At 40.7% G+C, this 20,480-nt stretch overlaps 1 long non-coding RNA gene across 2 annotated transcripts in view; it reads left to right on the top strand.

Moving 5' to 3' along the window:
• Nucleotides 1–4,362: 4,362 nt before the first annotated feature.
• Nucleotides 4,363–20,480, top strand: part of LOC127487781 (uncharacterized) — a 49,087-nt gene continuing 32,969 nt past the window's right edge. The window contains exon 1 of one of the 2 annotated variants that reach the window (XR_011380035.1): nt 4,363–5,378. This is a non-coding gene — a long non-coding RNA (uncharacterized lncRNA). The remainder of the gene's footprint in view (nt 5,379–20,480) is intronic. The other variant, XR_011380034.1, reaches the window with a different exon arrangement.

Here is a 20,480-nt window from a genome sequence, read left to right as displayed (position 1 = left end):
TGAGAAGAGCATTAACTTAGTGCTTATGGGCAGAAATTTTTAATGTTATGAGTCCCACAAATACTTAAAAATAAGCTTGAAACTCTACATTCCCACAGTGTGTTTTCTAAAATGATAAGTCCAGGTCAGAGCGAATGAAGCCTGTACTAAAGAACTGACAGTTACAACTATCAACTCTGAAGTGGAGAATGTAAATAAAGATACTTTCTAAACAGGAATTGTAATATCATGACTGTGAAGATAACTTCTGGAGTCAACTTGGAATTCAGATCCTGGCTCCTGATTCCACCCCTCAATGCCACCCTGATATTGATCAAAGCTCTTAAATGTTTGGATATTTGGTTTCCTCAGTTGTTAACTGGAAATGATCATATGTTCCTTGTGAAAGCTATTGAGACTGACTTGCCCCAAAGGGCAGAGTTAGAAACATGCCAGGGGATTCCAACTCAATCCCATCAAGGAGGCATATACCAATGCCATCTCACTAGTCCAAGTGATCAATTTCAGTTCATGATTGATCATAATGATAGGACTAAGAATCAAAGGGATCACACAAACAAGACTAGTGTCTGCTAATACTAACTGATAGAACAAAAAAGGGAGAGAACGATCCAACATGGGAAGCGGGACACACAGCAGACTCATAGAATGGCAGATGTCCTGAACAGCACTCTGGCCTCAGAATCAGCCCTGAAGGCATGTGGATCTGGCTCTAGAGCCCATTAGAGTATTTTAGGCATGGAAAGCCAAGACACTCTGGCAAAAAAAAAGACCTAAATGAAAGATCTCTGCCAGTGAGATCCCAGTGGAAAGAACGGGCCATCAAAGAAGGAGGTACCTTTCTCTGAAGGGAGAACTTCCACTTTGACTATGACCTTGTCTAAACATGATCAGAGTCAGTGAACTCAAAAGGCTTCCATAGCCTTGGCAACTCATGACTGGAGCCCAGGGAGATTACTGATGCCATAAACAAGAGTGTCGATTTGTTAAGTCAACAACAGGAGTCACTGTGCACTTACTCCTCATGTAGGATCTCTGTCCTTAATGTGCCATACACTGTGATTTAATGCTATAACTAGTACTCAAACAGTATTTATCACTTTGTGTTTCTATGTGGGTGCAAACTGTTAATCTTTACTTAATATATACTAAACTCATCTTCTGTATATAAGAGAAATGAAAATGAATCTCGATGTTAATGGAAGGGGAGAAGGAACGAGAAAGGGGAGGGTTGTGGGTGGGAGGAAAGTTATGGGGGGGGGAAGCCATTGTAATCCATAAGCTGTACTTTGGAAATTTATATTCATTAAATAAAAGTTAAATAGAAAGCTATGAGGTGATTTACACTACTACATGGTGGACTCTTCATAACAATTGATGCAGACTGAGTCAATTTCAAGTTTTGGCTTGAATACCTACTAACTTGAAACCAAGGTTGATTAACCTCTCTGTGCATGGAATAACAATAGTGTCAGTCTTTTACTATTGCACAACAAATCATCACAGTCTATAATACCTCCAGTTTACTCACAGTTCTACAGGTCCGAAGTCCAAATGGTCTTGGATGGGTTTTATGCTTTTTGTTTCAGAGGCTAAATAAAGCTATAGTTAATAGGTACTTTGATATTAAAGACAAAGTTTTTGAAGTGCAAAAGTCAAAAATATGAAATGATAGAGTAATTTGAATAATCTCAGATTCTTTAACTAGTATACTTGTAAATACCACTCCATAATTGTAGTAATAAGAAATATTGTGCTTAGTATTTGTTCCTTTATTATTTGAAAGTTTTTTAATTCCATTGAATTTAATGGGAGTAAGAGAAGAGGAATTGAAATAATCAACTATTGAGGGAAACTATTTTTGGATTTTTGGATAATACTTAGTATTATCACTGTCCATCAGCCCTGTACACTCCCTTCTGGGCTATATGCTTTTTGTGCACTACCACAGCATAAAACTATGAACATGGTACTCTTTAAAATTTTTTTAAAATTTTATTTAAGTTCTACAAGTTTCCTCTTTCTGAGTCTCCACATGGCAGAGAGCATCTTTCATCTTTTCTAAGAATAGCACCAATGCTACTCATGAGGCTCGACTCCCATGTCCTAATTGCTTCCTCAAGAAGCCACTCCCCAGTAGCATCACATTGGGGATTTAGGCATCAACACAGCAATATGAGGGAGGCAGAAACTTGAGTGCATAGTGAAAACCAGAAGTTTCTCCAGTTCATTTGCTATATCACTGCCACTTATTCAGTTTTATATTAATGTGACATTCCCAAGTTATTTTATCTAAAACATTGAATCTACAATATGATAATGAGTGCTCTCTGACAGAAGATCTTGTAAAAAAGGTGGGGGGGGGTTGCAAAATGCTGGATTAATCATCTTTGGAAAATTTATAGGGCCTTTCAGAGTATTTAATATAGTACCCTTCACCATGGATCTCTCAGCAGGCTGCTTTAATATGAGATGTTTCCCAAAATTATTTGGCCGTGAAATTTTATTTTCCAGAAACAAATTAAGAACTTGGGTGGGTAAGAAGGCCTGCAGGAAAAAAAATCGAAAAATGATATAGATTCATTTTCAGTACTTCAAACACACATTTGGAAAAACCATAGAATGACAGACTGGGCCATATGTGATTAGCAAAGGCTGTTTGCCATTGTATATGAAGCAGAGGATTCATAACGGTTTTGTCCTTTTGCTTTTGTCATTTTTGTATCTCGATTTCTGTAGTATTCTAACCCTTCTTAAAATCCACCTTGGAATAGGTTAGATTAAGTTCACTAAGAGTGAAATGAGTCCTATAAATTTGAATTAGGAAAAATTCCTGCACTCTTCAAAATGAAAGGCTGATTGTTAGGTGATCATTATCAAGGAAAAATGAGAATAAATGCACATGCAGCTGTAGATCTAGGAGAATGTATCAATTTTCGATAGAGGGGATTCTGAACTGGCAACATCTTCCACAAGTTGTCTACTAGGTAATAAAGATTGGTGTTTACTCTCACTGTTCCAGACATTTGGGCATAGAATATAATTAAACTAGTTTTATGTCCTCTGGGGATTTTTCTAAAAGTCTTTCTTTAAATTGAAATAGTTTAATAGCATACACCATTACCAAATGTTATTTAACTTCCTAACATAATTAAGATCCATGTCTTATCAGAATAGTAGGAATAAACAGAAAATGAGAAATTAAAACTCTTAGCCGGATTTTTCCTTACATAGCTCATGAGACCCTGGTTTCTAGATTTGAGATTTAGCATTATCCTGTAGAAGTAATATCATAAAACTAATATTACACATCTCATTCAAATATTAAATCCTTTTTGATGAAGATGCCACAAGATGACTGAGGCATGCTCTCAAATGTAACAGTGATTTACCAGGAAGTTGGAATTCGTTTGAAACTACTTTACTGCAACTCGATAGAGATCTTATTCCATCATTTAAAACAGTAAATAAATGAGTTTCCCTTTCCTTTAGCAAAGTGATTTTTTTTTTGACAGGCAGAGTGGACAGTGAGACAGAGAAAGGTCTTCCTCTTTGTCGTTGGTTCACCCTCCAATGGCCGCCACGGCCTGCGCGCTGCAGCCGGCGCACCACGCTGATCCGATGGCAGGAGCCAAGTACTTATCCTGGTCTCCCATGGGGTGCAGGGCCTAAGGACTTGGACCATCCTCCACTGCACTCCCTGGCCACAGCAGAGAGCTGGCCTGGAAGAGGGGCAACCGGGACAGAATCCGGCACCCCGACCGGGACTAGAACCCGGTGTGCCGGCGCCGCCAAGGCGGAGGATTAGCCTAGTGAGCTGCAGCACCGGCTGCAAAGTGGTTTTTTAAGATGTGTTTTTACCCACCACCCAACATGTGGTTTGAACAAATTTGGCTCTGAAAGGGTTTTTCTATTGTTGCTTCTTTGTTCGCCCGTGAATACAAGAGCTCATCTACTCCTTACTGGTCTTTAGAATTATTTCCCAGGCAGCTTTCCACCTTCACTTCAACTCCAGAAAGAAGGCAGAAATTTAACTTGAAGGATTCAAGGAGGCAGTTTGATGAAGTTCCATGATTATTGATCATTATCTTAGTAATTTATCCTTTCAACTTCTTGCCTTCAAGAAGGCTTCAATTTCTGTGTTTCTTCCTACCTTCCTCTTAGAAGGGGAAAAAAATAACAAGAGCTGTGTTTCATTGTGGTACCTGCAACTGCCATAATTAAGTCTGTGTACCTCAAGCTGCCATTTTAACAACACGGGGGCGCACGCGCACACTATACACACGCAAAGCACAATTGTAAGCTGCGAGCTACATCACTCTCTGCAAAGACCAGTCCACTTATCTCGGTATTGGTGGGTAGCTGTGGAACCTGATCCACCTGAGTGATGATTCAAGCAATCTGTCCTTGCCTTCCGCCTCCTGCTTTCCTTTCTGTGTCCCTGAGTTCGCCCCAGTATTTCCCGTGTGCTCAGGAGAGGGTGGTCCTGGCTTCCACTGTGCCCCCTGTAAATACATGAGCCCACCGCCTACCCCTACAGTCCGGACTGCAATGCAGCAGAGCAGCCTGCCTGGCTGATGGGAGTCGCATCTCCTGAGAAATCGGGTACAATTCACTGTGTGTGATTCTTCCTCTCCCGAAGCTCTCTTCAAAATCTCCTAATTTTGCTGGCTATGCTGAGAAAGGAAGTTTAGGGGAGTCCCTCTCTTGGTTATAGAGAAACCAAGAGACTCCGACGTCAGAGTTGCCCCCTTAACTCAGTTCTAGCGGCTGTGAAGATCCAGGCAATAGAGGAACTTTAGAGGGGGCGGCAGGCGCCAGTGTGTGGCTGGGGTGGTCCCCTTTTCTGTCCAAGCAGAAGGGAATGAGGTGGCGGGAGCAGAAAGTGAGAAGGAAGTGGAGGAGAGAGAGAAGAGGAGAGATCTGGAGGGAGGGGCGGCGGCTGGGCGCACAAGCAGGCCCTCTGTACATATAGTGAGCTCCTGGGCGCCTCTTGTTCTCTGGCTGACAGTTCAACGTTTTCCAAGTCAGAAGTCCAGCAGTGGCGGCGGTTAGAATCGAGCCAGATGGCGGTTCCACGCTGCACCCAGCCGCGCGGGATGGCTGTAGCCTCCGCGCCTAAGGCACGCGAATGGCAGGACGACCGCTAGCAGGACAACCGTTTTCTGCAACCACCGCTCTGCTCATCTCTTCTCCAAGTGCTGGCTTAGGAAAATGCGAGCACCGGAGCGTCCAATGCTGCTTTGCGGCGCTGCCAGAGTCCTGTCCTTCGTTGTGCTTTGTTATACTTATCACCAAGTATCACATCGGGAGATGGGATCCTGTGACATTAGGTTGCTGCCTGGCTCTCGGCCTCAGGGAACCCCAGCTCTGCAGAGGTGAGACCGCAGGGCATGGGCGGCTGGGAAACCCTGAGGCTCACTCTTGGGGCACGAGAAATCTGTGCAAACCCTGTCCAGTCGTGCCTTGGACCAGCGTTCCTTTGCAAGGTTGAGTTTCTGGCACCCCAGTGGCACTTTGGGAGTCCAGTACTCCCAAGCTGGATCAGCTGAAGAAACCCACACGGAGAGCCCAGCTTCCCCAGCAGACAAGCTGGCTTCTGCCCAGACAATAGGTGCATCCCTGTGCTCCACCCTCTCTGGGAGGTTTTTTTTGTGTGGGTGGGAAAAGACAGCTTTAGGAAAGGAGCAGACCATTTCGGATTCACTGTGTTTATTAACGCTTCGCTTTTTCTCTCTCGCTTGGGTGGCAGGCAGGGTGCAGTTTTCATGACAGCTGCAAGCCAGTGTTAGCGCTGAGAATTTTCCTTAACGCCCCCTGCCCCCCATCTTTTAGCCAATGTTTCTATTGCCTTTTGGAAACTGGTGTTTCCTGTTTGAGTGGGTTGTAATTTGCGTTCATTAATGCCTGGGATTTGTTAAGGGACATGTAATTCCTTTTACAAGTCGCTTTTATTTTAAAATTAAGCTAATGAATTGGTCAGCTTAACTATACTATTAGCTCATTATTTGTCATTATGGGTTGCTTTAAAAAATTCAATAACATGCATCCCATTGTAGTTAGCATGTGATATTTTACAGACTCTACCCATAACTGTAGTTTGTGTCACAAGGCTTTAAGCAAATGAAACTTTCCAAAAATTTCTAGACATGCTCTAAATGCTATGAATCATGAACATTTGCATTTCCTTCTCTTAATCAAAGACAATTTATAGTAAATTCTACCTGAGAATAAATTGATACCTAAACCGTGTCATTCCAGATAATGACACTGGGCTTCTATGACTGGTATCACAATATTTGTACTGAAATAACAGATTTCTATAATTTTACTATTATCATATTGGTGTCTTCCTTATCTAATTTGCATGGTCATTAACTGTATAACTTAAAATTAAGCATGAACTTCAGATTCAAGGTGAAATGTTTAAAAACAATTTTTAAATACTGTATTACAAATAATAAGTGAAAGTAAAGCTTGCTGCTGTGACAATTTGACATTAGTACAATCTTGGCCATGCCATATACCACTATGATACAAGGCTAGTTTTCCCTTGATCTTGATGAAGCTTTTCTGATTATCCCTGAAATGTTTTCTGAGACTTGAAATGCATTTTGTCTTAAATTTGTATGGCTTTGGGAAAAAACCTTTATTAATAATAGTTTTTAAAAAGTGGCATACTGTTTCTTTAGTATGGGAGTTGCAGAGACTCCAAAACCAGGCAGGTGAATTGTCCTTCTGAACACTAATGTAAATAAAAACTTAATTGTATTTTTCTTCAGTATCTTATGATCAATGTTAATATAACACACATATTCCAGACCTGTGAAATACATTTTTCTCCTTCTCACAAAATTTATAGCAGTATAAATCAATACAATATATAAGACTAAAATAAAATGGATAATTACTCAATAGCACTGCAAACCCAAGTTTGGCAGTTCTTAGAATCTAAATTGGCAGTCCAAACACTGGATTTCATTGTTGATCAAAGTAAAGTTCTTATGTATTTTTTCTTTTTTAAAGATTTATTTATTTGAAAGAATAAACAGAGGATAAATCACTGGTTTATTCCCCAGATTATAGCAATGCCCAGGGCTGGGCCAGATCAAAGCTAAGAACGAAGGGCTTCAAAAGGTCTCCCATGTAGATGGTAGGGCTCAAATGCTTGTGCTGTCTTCTACTTTCCCAGGCCATTAGCAGGGAGCTGGAACAGAAGTAGAGCACCTGGGAATGGGGAGATTACTGATGCCATAAACAGGAGTGTCAATTTGTAAAGTCAACAACAGGAGTCACTGTGCACTTACTCCTCATGTAGGATCTCTGTCCTTAACGTGCTGTACACTGAGGCTTAATGCTATAACGAGTACTCAAACAGTATATTTCACTTTGTGTTTCTATGGGGGTGCAAACGATTGAAATCTTTACTTAATGTACACTAAACTGATCTTCTGTAAAAAAAAAAAAAAAAATTATCAATTCCCAACTTGACTCTCACTGGGATTAAACATGACAATAGGTCTGATCTGATTTCATCATCATTTAAAAAAAATCATCTATTTTTCACTTTATGTTTCTGTGTGGGAGCAAACTGTTGAAATACTTAAGGTATACTAAGCTGATCTTCTGTATATTAAGATAATCGAAAATGAATCTTGATGTGAATGAAAGGGGAGAGGGAGTGGGAAAGGGGAGGGTTGTGGGTGGGAGGGACGGTATGGGGGGGGAAGCCATTGTAACACATGAGTCGTACTTTGGAAATTTATATTCATTAAATAAAAGATAAAAAAAAGTAGAGCACCTGGGAATGAGCATTCATATGGGATGCCAGCATTGAAAGCAGCAGCTTTACCTGTCTGGATTTCACCATTTTTGCTATTAAGCCACTGAGATAATCCCCAAAGCTTTTTTTCCATTCTTAGAACTAAGAAAATGAGAATGCTGTGAAAAAGTGGTAGGATCCATAGACCAGAAGTCCTAGTGGGGCTGAAAGGCTGAAAAGAGTTCATAAAAGGGATTAAAAAGAAATACAGGAAGTGGTTATCTGAGGAAAAATATTAATGAATTGGAATAATTATACTGTAATTATATCATAGCTAATTATAGATTTTGGAATATGACCATATAAGTTGTAATTTGGAATGGCAGAAAACAAGATTGCAGGATGGAGTCAAGGCACTTGAAAAATCAGATATCAGAGGACCGAGCCGCGGGACTGAGCCGCGGAAGCCGAGCCGCGGGACTGAGCTGCGCAAGCTGCAGGGTCTGCGCGCAAGTGCTCGAAGGGGAGTGCAACAGCGGGGAGACTTGGGAAGTCCAGGGCTCCGAGTCCACACATCGGCGCTGGAAGGGGAGCAGACCTGCGTGGAGAGCGTGGGAGCCCACAGTTCGGGACATCAGCGGCAGACTCAACACACCAGCGCTGGAACGCGAGGTGAGCCGAACCTCAATAACCCGAGACACCGGCAGGCAAGCGGAGAGAGGAGACTAGAGGGAACGACCCCCGGGGCGGGGGGGACTTCACCAAGCTAACTGGAAGAGAGAGAGAGGGAAAAAAAAAAAAGGTGACTGGTATGGACACGGGTTTCTCTCTCTCCGCTCACCTCTCAAGGGCGAGCAAGACAAAGAGCAGGCGCCATCTTGGACATACGTCATAAGCAGAGCGACCTCAGGTCTGCACCGGCCCTGAGCCTAGCAGTAAAACCTGACTCTGGGTGGGGCGAATTAACAGGAGATTAGGACTTAGTAAATTTATGGTGCTACTGAACTGAGACTGTGAAAAAAGAGACGGTGGGGGAGAGAACTCACGGAATTCACGTGAGCACTCTCCAGAGACGCTACAATTCCGTAACTTTGGCAACCCAGTGGGAGACTGAAGGAAAATTTGAGCCCACTCTAAGGGCCGAACAGATTCCCTGTGTGGTCCTTGGGAAAGAGCTTCTGATCTCTGGCTCCTGTGGGTATATCATTTGCCTGCTAACTACCTCCAACTTTGTTCAGCTGTGCAGAATAACTTCCCTGTTGAATCCAAAAAAAAAAGAGAGAGAGAGAGAGAGGTTTACCACGCCTAACCTGGGAGTGTCACCTTTGGCACACCAAACAGAGCTCTCAGGCCACACTCATCTCAAGCCCTAAGGCTCCATCAAAAACAGATAGTCCACTTAATCTAGAGTCATAGTATAACAAGAAAAAGCACCACAGTGAAGAAACCAAATATCTCCAATATGACAAATAACAAACGCAAAAACCAAGGTAATAAAAACAAGGAAGTCACCATGAAGCCCTCAAATGAAAAAGACACCCCAATTCAAGATTATGAGGATGATGACATAGAAGAAATGCAAGAAGCAGATCTCAAAAAATTGATAAGAACATTAAGAAGTTCTCAAAAACAAATTCTTGAACTACAGAAATCCTTAATGGACAAGATAGAAAATCTCTCTCGTGAAAATGAAATATTAAGGAGGAATCAAAATGAAACGAAACAACTAGTACAACAGGAAACTGGGATAGTGACTGAAGTGAAGAATTCAATAGATCAAATGAAAAACACAATAGAGAGCCTTACAAACAGAATGGGAGAAGCAGAAGAGAGAATATCGGACTTAGAAGACAGAGAACAGGAAAGGATACAGTCAGACCAAAGAAAAGAAGAGGAAATTAGGAATCTAAAACATATTGTCGGGAATCTTCAGGATACTATTAAAAAACCCAACATTCGGGTTCTAGGAGTTCCTGAAGGCATGGAGAAGGAGAAAGGATTAGGAGGCCTTTTTAGTGAGATATTAGCAGAAAATTTCCCAGGTTTGGAGAAGGACAGAGACATCCTAGTACAGGAAGCTCACAGAACCCCTAATAAACACGACCAAAAGAGACCCTCACCACGGCACGTTGTAATTAAACTCTCCACAGTGAAACATAAAGAAAAGATCCTAAAATGTGCAAGAGAGAAACGTCAGATTACTCTCAGAGGATCTCCAATCAGACTCACAGCTGACTTCTCATCAGAAACTCTACAAGCTAGGAGGGAATGGCAAGATATAGCCCAGGTACTAAGAGAGAACAACTGCCAGCCCAGAATATTATATCCTGCAAAGCTATCATTTGTGAATGAAGGTGAAATAAAGACTTTTCATAACAAACAGAAATTGAAAGAATTTGTTGCCACTCGTCCAGCCCTGCAAAAGATGCTTAAAGATGTGTTACACACAGAAACAAAGAAACACGGTCATCAATATGAAAGAAGGTAAAGGAAGGAAACCAAGGAAGGAAAGCTCACAGCAAAAGATCACAGGGAATTCAAAGCATATATTAGAACTTATCTTTGGCAAATGGCAGGGCAAAGTTACCACTTATCATTAGTCACATTGAACGTGAATGGCCTGAACTGTCCAGTTAAAAGACACCGTTTGGCTGATTGGGTTAAAAAACAAAACCCATCTATTTGCTGCTTACAAGAAACACATCTTTCCAACAAAGATCCATACAGACTGAAAGTGAAAGGCTGGAAAAAGATATACCATGCCAACAGAAATGAAAAAAGAGCAGGCGTAGCCATCTTAATATCAGACACCATAAACTTTACCACAAAAACCATTAAGAGACAAAGAGGGACACTACATAATGATTAAGGGATCAATTCAACAGGAAGATATAACAATTATCAATGTATATGCACCTAACTACAGGGCACCGGTTTATCTAAAAGATTTGTTAACGGACTTAAAGGGAGACTTAGACCCCAATACAATAGTACTGGGGGACTTCAATACTCCACTCTCAGAAATAGACAGATCAATAGGACAGAAGATCAACAAGGATACAGTAGATTTAAACGACACTATAGCCCAAATGGATCTAACAGATATCTACAGAACTTTCAATCCTACAGCTAAAGATTATACATTCTTCTCAGCAGTACATGGAACCTTCTCTAGGATTGACCACATACTAGGCCATAAAGCAAGTCTCAGCAAATTCAAAAGAATTAGAATCATACCATGCAGCTTCTCAGACCATAAAGGAATGAAGTTGGAAATGAACAACTCAGGAATCCCTAGAGCATACGCAAACACATGGAGATTGAACAACATGCTCCTGAATGAACAATGGGTCATAGAAGAAATCAAAAGAGAAATCAAAAACTTTCTGGAAGTAAATGAGGATAACAGCACAACATACCAAAACTTATGGGACGCAGCAAAAGCAGTGTTAAGAGGAAAGTTTATATCAATAGGTGCCTACATCAAGAAATTGGAAAGGCACCAAATAGATGAGCTTTCTATTCACCTCAAGGATCTAGAAAACCTACAGCAAACCAGACCCAAATCTAGTAGGAGAAGAGAAATAATTAAAATCAGAGAAGAAATCAACAGGATTGAATCAAGAAAAACATTACAAAAAATCAGCCAAACGAGGAGCTGGTTTTTTGAAAAAATAAACAAAATTGACACCCCATTGGCCCAACTAACTAAAGAAAGAAGAGAAAAGACCCAAATCAATAAAATCAGAGATGAAAAAGGAAACGTAACAACAGACACCACAGAAATAAAAAGAATCATCAGAAATTACTACAAGGACTTGTATGCCAGCAAACAGGGAAACCTATCAGAAATGGATAGATTCCTGGACACATGCAACCTACCTAAATTGAACCAGGAAGACATCGAAAACCTAAACAGACCCATAACTGAGACAGAAATTGAAACAGTAATAAAGGCCCTCCCAACAAAGAAAAGCCCAGGACCAGATGGATTCACTGCTGAATTCTACCAGACATTTAAAGAAGAACTAACTCCAATTCTTCTCAAACTATTCAGAACAATTGAAGAAGAGGGAATCCTCCCAAATTCTTTCTATGAAGCCAGCATCACCTTAATCCCTAAGCCAGAGAAAGATGCAGCACTGAAAGAAAATTACAGACCAATATCCCTGATGAACATAGATGCAAAAATCCTCAATAAAATTCCGGCCAATAGAATACAACAACACATCAGGAAAATCATCCACCCAGACCAAGTGGGATTCATCCCTGATATGCAGGGATGGTTCAACATTCACAAATCAATCAATGTGATTCACCACATTAACAGACTGCAGAAGAAAAACCATATGATTCTCTCAATAGATGCCGAGAAAGCATTTGATAAAATACAACACCCGTTCATGATGAAAACTCTAAGCAAACTGGGTTTGGAAGGAACATTCCTCAATACAATCAAAGCAATCTATGAAAAACCCACAGCCAACATCCTATTGAATGGGGAAAAGTTGGAAGCATTTCCACTGAGATCTGGGACCAGACAGGGATGTCCACTCTCACCACTGCTATTCAATATAGTTCTGGAGGTTCTAGCCAGAGCTATTAGGCAAGAAAAAGAAATTAAAGGGATACAAATTGGGAAGGAAGAACTCAAACTATCCCTCTTTGCAGATGACATGATTCTTTATTTAGGGGACCCACAGAACTCTACCAAGAGACTATTGGAACTCATAGAAGAGTTTGGCAAAGTAGCAGGGTATAAAATCAATGCACAAAAATCAACAGCCTTTGTATACACAGACAATGCCATGGCTGAGGAAGAACTTCTAAGATCAATCCCATTCACAATAGCTACAAAAACAATCAAATACCTTGGAATAAACTTAACCAAGGACGTTAAAGATCTCTACGATGAAAATTACAAAACCTTAAAGAAAGAAATAGAAGAGGATACCAAGAAATGGAAAAATCTTCCATGCTCATGGATTGGAAGAATCAATATCATCAAAATGTCCATTCTCCCAAAAGCAATTTATAGATTCAATGCAATACCAATCAAGATACCGAAGACCTTCTTCTCAGATCTGGAAAAATTGGTGCTGAAATTTATATGGAGGCACAAGAGACCTCGAATAGCTAAAGCAATCTTGTACAACAAAAACAAAGCCGGAGGCATCACAATACCAGATTTCAGGACATACTACAGGGCAGTTGTAATCAAAACAGCATGGTACTGGTACAGAAACAGAAGGATAGACCAATGGAACAGAATTGAAATACCAGAAATCAACCCAAACATCTACAGCCAACTTATATTTGATCAAGGATCTAAAACTAATTCCTTGAGCAAGGACAGTCTATTCAATAAATGGTGCTGGGAAAATTGGATTTCCACGTGCAGAATCATGAAGCAAGACCCCTACCTTACACCTTACACAAAAATCCACTCAACATGGATTAAAGACCTAAATCTACGACCTGACACCATCAAGTTACTAGAGAACATTGGAGAAACCCTTCAAGATATTGGCACAGGCAAAGAGTTTCTGGAAAAGACCCGGGAGGCACAGGCAGTCAAAGCCAAAATTAACTATTGGGATTGCATCAAATTGAGAAGTTTCTGTACTGCAAAAGAAACAGTCAGGAGAGTGAAGAGACAACCGACAGAATGGGAAAAAATATTTGCAAACTATGCAACAGATAAAGGGTTAATAACCAGAATCTACAAAGAGATCAAGAAACTCCACAAAAACAAAACCAACAACCCAATTAAGAGATGGGCCAAGGACCTCAATAGACATTTTTCAAAAGAGGAAATCCAAATGGCCAACAGGCACATGAAAAAATGTTCAAGGTCATTAGCAATCAGAGAAATGCAAATCAAAACCACAATGAGGTTCCACCTCACCCCGGTTAGAATGGCTCACATTCAGAAATCTACCAACAACAGATGCTGGCGAGGATGTGGGGAAAAAGGGACACTAACCCACTGTTGGTGGGAATGCAAACTGGTCGAGCCACTATGGAAATCAGTCTGGAGATTCCTCAGAAACCTGAAGATAACCCTACCATACAACCCAGCCATCCCACTCCTTGGAATTTACCCAAAGGAATTTAAATTGGCAAACAAACAAGCGGTCTGCAGCCTAATGTTTATTGCAGCACAATTCACAATAGCTAAGACCTGGAACCAACCTAAATGCCCATCAACGGTAGACTGGATAAAGAAATTATGGGATATGTACTCTTTAGAATACTATACTGCAGTAAGAAACAACGAAATCCAGTCATTTGCAACAAAATGGAGGAATCTGGAACACATCATGCTGAGTGAAATAAGCCAGTCCCAAAGGGACAAATACCATATGTTCTCCCTGATCGGTGACAACTGACTGAACACCAAAAAGGAAACTTGTTGAAGTGAAAGGGACACTATGGGAAACGGTGACTTGATCAGCATAGCCCTGACTGTTAATGAACAACTTAATACATTATCCCTCTTAGTAGTTTTTTTGTCTGTTCTACTTAATATGACTGATTTAATTCTGTAATTAATACACAGTTATTCTTAAGTGTTGAAATTTAACTGAAATGTGATCCCTGTTAAACATAAGAGTAGGAATAAGAGAGGGAAGAGATATATAATTTGGGACATGCTCAAGCTGACTTGCCCCAAATGGTAGAGTTAGAAACATACCAGGGGACTCCAATTTAATCCCATCAAGGTGGCATGTACCAATGCCATCTCACTAGTCCAAGTGATCAATTTCAGTTCGCAGTGGATCATAATGAAAGGACTAAGAGTCAAAGGGAGCACATAAGCAAGTCTAGTACCTGTTAACACTAACCGATAGAATAAATAAAGGGGAGAGTGATCCAACATGGGAAGTGAGATACTCAGCAGACTCATAGAATGGCAGATGCCCTAAATAGCACTCTGGCCTCAGAATCAGCCCTAAAGGCATTCAGATCTGGCTGAAAAGCCCATGAGAGTATTTCAGGCATGGAAAGCCAAGACACTCTGGCAAAAGATCTCTGTGAGTGAGATCTCAGTGGAAAGAACAGGTCTTCAAAGAAGGAGGTACCTTTCTCTGAAGGGAGGAGAGAACCTCCACTTTGACTATGACCTTGTCTAAACAAGATAAGAGTCGGAGAACTCAAGGGGCTTCCATAGCCTTGGAAACTCATGACTGGAGCATAGGGAGATTACTGATGCCATAGACAGGAGCGTCAATTGGTAAAGTCAACAACAGGAGTCACTGTGCACTTACTCCTCATGTAGGATCTCTGTCCTTAATGTGCTGTGCATTGAGATTTAATGCTATAACGAGTACTCAAACAATATATTTCACTTTGTGTTTCTATGGGGGTGCAAACTGTTGAAATCTTTACTTAATGCATACTAAACTGATCCTCTTTTTTTTTTTTTTTTTTTTTTTACAAAGAAAAGAAACTATCAACTCCCAACTTGACTCTCACTGGGATTAAACATGACAATAGGTCTGATCTGATTTCATCATCAAAAAAAATCATCTATTATTTTTCACTTTATGTTTCTGTGTGGGAGCAAACTGTTGAAATCCTTACTTAATGTATACTAAGCTGATCTTCTGTATATTAAGATAATCGAAAATGAATCTTGATGTGAATGGAAGGGGAGAGGGAGTGGGAAAGGGGAGGGTTGTGGGTGGGAGGGACGGTATGGGGGGGAAGCCATAGTAATCCATTATTCGTACTTTGGAAACGTATATTCATTAAATAAAAGTTAAAAAAAAATAAAAAAATAAAAAAAAATCAGATATCAGAAAAAGTCACCTATGTGGGTACAAAAATCACAGAACCTTCATGGCCTGAGAAATGGAGGGGATGACGGAGGACCAAGAATAAAAACCTTCAAGGAGTGAAAGGGTGTGATGCAGAGACAAATAGTAGTAATAATATGTAGGAGGTACTGGGAAGTAGAGATCTCCAATGTGAAATTTAAACTGGGTGACTTTAGAAGGGAAGCAGGAAGAGTGTTCCAGAAGTAGTATTTAGGAGAATAACTCATACCACACCTTTAGACCTTGAAGTTGAGAGAGAAAACAGCATCCAGTTAAGAGAACCACAAGATAGTGATGTGGAGCCTGGTGACAAAGAGCTAGTCTCAGGCAGCATTCTCTTTAGTTGTCTTTAGCTTACAATTTTTGGCACATTTAACTCACAATGGGAATCTGGCTCTGTGGCATAGCTGGTAAAACTGTCACTTGTGGTGCTGGCATCCCATATGGGCAACAGTTCAAGTCCCGGCTGCTCCACTTCTGATCCAAATCCCTGCTGATGTGCCTGATTAAAGCAGAGGAGGACATGTAGGATCTCTGTCCTCAATGTGCTGTACATTGAGATTTAATGCTATAACAAGTACTCAAACAGTATTTTTCACTTTGTGTTTCTATGTGGGTGCAAACTGTTAATCTTTGCTTAATATATGCTAAACTGATCTTCTGTATATAAAGAGAATTGAAATGAATCTTGATGTGAATGGAAGGGGGGAGGGATAGGGAAAGGGGAGGGTTGCGGGTGGGAGGGAAGTTATGGGGAGGGGGGAGCCATTGTAATCCATAAGCTGTACTTTGGAAATTTATATTCATTAAATAAAAGTTAAAAAAAATGAAACAAAAAAGCAGAGGAGGATGGCCCAAGTATTTGGGCCCCTGAACCCACACATGAGACCTGGAAGAAACTCCTGGCTTCAGATCAGCCCAGCTCCAGCCACTGAGGCCATGAACTAGTGGATGGAATCTCAGTTCTCTCGCTCGCTTGCTCTCGCTCTCTCCCTCTCCTTCACCTTCTCTGTAACTCAAAAAAATAAATATTTTAAAAACCTCACAATTATAACAATATATCTCACTAAAACAATGCTTTTAAGTGCATAAAAACAATGCTTTTGAATGTATATGGAAGTTCCAAGATGGCAAAATAGCAACAGGATGGTATGATTTACAGGGGGCAAAATTAACATTTAAAAAAAGGGGAGAAAGTACACTCTTAGGATAAAGCTAGGGGATTACCACAGCAGGAGATCCTGGGAAAGCACAAATGCTCCAGACACATGCCCAAAGAGCAAATACACAACAACAACAACAAAAAACAAAAACAAAAGCTCCTATCCAGGGAGGAAGATGCCTGCCCCAGCAAACCAGGTGAGAGGGGAATCCACAGGCCCACAGCACTACTGATAACAGTGGGAGGGAAGGCTTGGTGAACTGCTTTTAGAGTTCCATGTGGACCCCCTAAGACAGCAAGCAAACAAGCACCCAGAAGTGGGTGGGGGAGGAAAAAAGAGGTGGTGTACCTCTCTCCCTCCCCCTTCCCTGTTACACTAGAGACCTGCATCCAGGAAGTGAGTGGGGCTGCAGCAGGTGGATACTTTGCACGCTTGCAAACACAGACCTAACCAGAGAGGGAATCCCACCCCGCCACACACTGACACTGAATTTGGTTAGTAGGACTACACACAGACAATGGCTCTGGGATCACCTTCGTTTCCCTATAGAGAGGACTGGCTAGCAGGGTGGAGTGACCCCACCAACAATCCATGACCTGGAAGCTGAGTCTGAGAAAATAGTGACTGCAGAAGAGAAGACAGGGTGTGGCTAGGTCCTGGGCAATCAGAGCTTCCCTGCACTCTGAGTGCCTAAGTTGCCTACAGTAGCTCACAACAGAAGGATCCATCTTCATAGGAAAGACTCCACAGATCAAAAGTCAGTTAAAAAAATAGTGCAAATGAGTGCTGAGCATACCGGGGACTAACACCGGGGCATCATGTAGCAGTAAGAAGTGCTGGTCACACCAACAGAGGTGACCATTCCTCTCCAGCCAGTTAACCAGTGGAGAGCTACCAGGCCCAACTGGAGTCTTACTCTGGATATTCGCCCTACCCTGGAATACTGAACTGAGTAACTGGGCCACACCCTGCAAACACCTCTTGGTATTCACTGAAACTATAGGTGTCCCACTAAGCCACAGAGACACAGACCAAGGATAAAAGCCATCAGACAAAAACAATTCTACAAATGCCAAAAAATAAAGGCAAAAAAATAAAAAAATGAGGAAGACCTATGAGCCCCCAAAAGGAACATTACAACATCTCAATATTACAAGGTGAAGATGAAGAGATAGAGGACATGCCAGAAATTCCAAAAACTAATCATTGGATTACTCAGAAGCAAATTCACGAACTAAAGAAAACTATATATGATATGAAAATTCCCATGAAATTGAGATCTTAAATAGAAATCAAAATGAAACACTAGAAATGAAGAATTCACTCAGTGGAAAGCCAACAACAGCATTAAGGCAGAAGAAAGATATCAGAGCTAGAAGACAAAGCTCTGGAAATTTTACAGTCAGAGCAAAAATAAGAAGAAATTAGAAAACTAAAAAAGACTGGAGATCTACAAGATATTATCAAATGACCCAACATACGGGCCTTAGGAGTTCCTGAAGGCACAGAAAGAAAGTCATTCTGGTCTGGCTGAACAGCCCATGAGAGCATTTCAGGCATGGAAAGCCAAGACATTGTTACAAAAAGTGTCCTACATGAAGGACCACTGTGAGACAGACACCAGTGGAAAGAAGCAGCCATCAAAGAAGGATGTACTTTTCTCTGAAGGAAGGAGAGAACTTCCACTTTGCTTATGGCCTTGTCAAAATACTTAAGGAGTTTGTGGATCCAAAAGGCTTCCATAGCCTAGGCAGCTCATGCCAAGAGCTTTGAGTGATCACTGATGTCATACATAAGGGTGGTGTTAAATTAACAGGAGTCACTGTGCACTAACTTCCCATGCAGTATCTCTATCCTGAAAGAGTTGTATTATGAGAGTTAATAGCAAAATGTAATTACTTCATTTTAGTATTTTAAGTGGAGGATATTCTTATGTCTCATAAGTTATAGTTGTGTCTACATGTTCACAAAAGATACATCACTCTGGGTTCTTTAAAAATAAACTTCTAAAAAGAAATGGAGTGAAAGAGAGAGGGGAAGGAAAAGTGAAATTAACATCAAAATGCAATGCCTTTGAACAGCCCTTGTCTGGACTGTTGAGGAACAGTTTTTCTTATTTTCCTCATACAAAGTGTTGAACTCTTTTTCCTAGAATAGAATTAATCTTCAGTGTATAAAGTTAATTGAAAATAGATCATAGTAAAAAAAAAAGACTGGGAATAGGAGATGGAGGAGGAAGAGGGGTAGGAATGTGGGTGGAAGGAGGAATGTGGGTGGAAGGTTGGGAACGGTGGGATGAATTATTATGTTCCTAAAGTTGTAATTATGAAAGGCAGGCAAATAAAATAAATTGTGTAACTTCAATGAGGATTGCAGGAGAAACTCTTACCTTTCAAATCTTTGACACTGGGCATGTTGTATAAATAGACTTAAATATCAGTGTGCTTTTTGCTCTGCAAATATATTTTTAATGTTTTTTTATGAATTGTGCTGCAGCTTATATAAAAAATGCACAGATGTTCAAGTTGTTGACTTTTGACAATGATCAAGACCTGTATGACCACAACATAAAACATGATAATGTTTCCAGCATTACCTCAAGAGTTTTTTCAGTTTTGGGTCTTAAATTAGATTTGATCTCTTGAGTTAATTTTGTATATGTTAGATAGAAGTCATTGTTCTGCATGTGGATATCCAGTTTTCTCCACACCATTTGTTGAAATGATCTTAGCGTGCATCAAAAATTACTGGGTCATATATGTAGTGGTTGCTTTCCCTGCTCTCTGTTCATATATATATATATATATATATATACATATATATATATATGAGAGAGAGAGAGAAGGCAAGATCATTCTTCCATCTGTTGGCTCACTCCCCAAGAGGCCACAACCACCCGGACTGGGACAGGATAACAGGAGACTAGAACTCCATCCATGTCTCCTGTAAGAGTGATAGGGGCCCTGATACTTGGAACATCTTCCACTGCTTTCCCAGGTGCATTAGCAGGGAGCTGGATCAGAAGAAGAGCAGCCAGGACTCAAACTGGCACTCATATGGTATGCCAGCATTGCAGATAGTACTTTTACTCACTGGGCCACAATGCCAGCTCCTCTATGCTCTGTGTTCTATTGGTCTGTATGCACATTTTTTAAGATTTTTGTTTGAGAGGTAGAGTTATAGACAAAGAGAGGGAGAGACACAGAGAGAAAGGTCTTCCATCTGCTGGTTCACTCCCCAAATGGCCACAACGGCCAGAGGTGGGCCGATCCAAAGACGGGAGCTAGAAGCTTCTTTTGAGTCTTACACAGAGGTGCAGGATCCCAAGCACTTGGGCCATCTTCCACTGCTTTTCTAGGCCATAAGCAGAGAGCTGGATAGGATGAGGAGCAACCACATGGGTTGCCGGTGCTCCAGGCAGAGACTTAGCCTACTACACCACAGCACTGGCCCCTGTATGTTTATCTTTAAATCAGTATCAGACTCTTTTGATTTCTGTAGTTTTGTAACAACTTTTCAAATCAAAAGTGTGAGTTCTCCATATTCATTCTTGTTTTCCAAGATTTCATGTGAATTTGAGAATAGAATTTTTATTTCTACAAAGCCTACAAATGGGTATTTTATAGATTGGAATGAATCTGTAGCTTGTTTGGGGTAATAGTTATATCTTGATATTATTAATCTTCTAATCTATGAACAACAGATGTGTATCTATTTATATCTTTATTACAA

This window comes from Oryctolagus cuniculus, chromosome 11, assembly GCF_964237555.1.
Source record: "Oryctolagus cuniculus chromosome 11, mOryCun1.1, whole genome shotgun sequence".
In the NCBI taxonomy this organism is placed as follows: domain Eukaryota; kingdom Metazoa; phylum Chordata; class Mammalia; order Lagomorpha; family Leporidae; genus Oryctolagus; species Oryctolagus cuniculus.
This window is presented reverse-complemented; position numbering and strand designations above follow the sequence as displayed.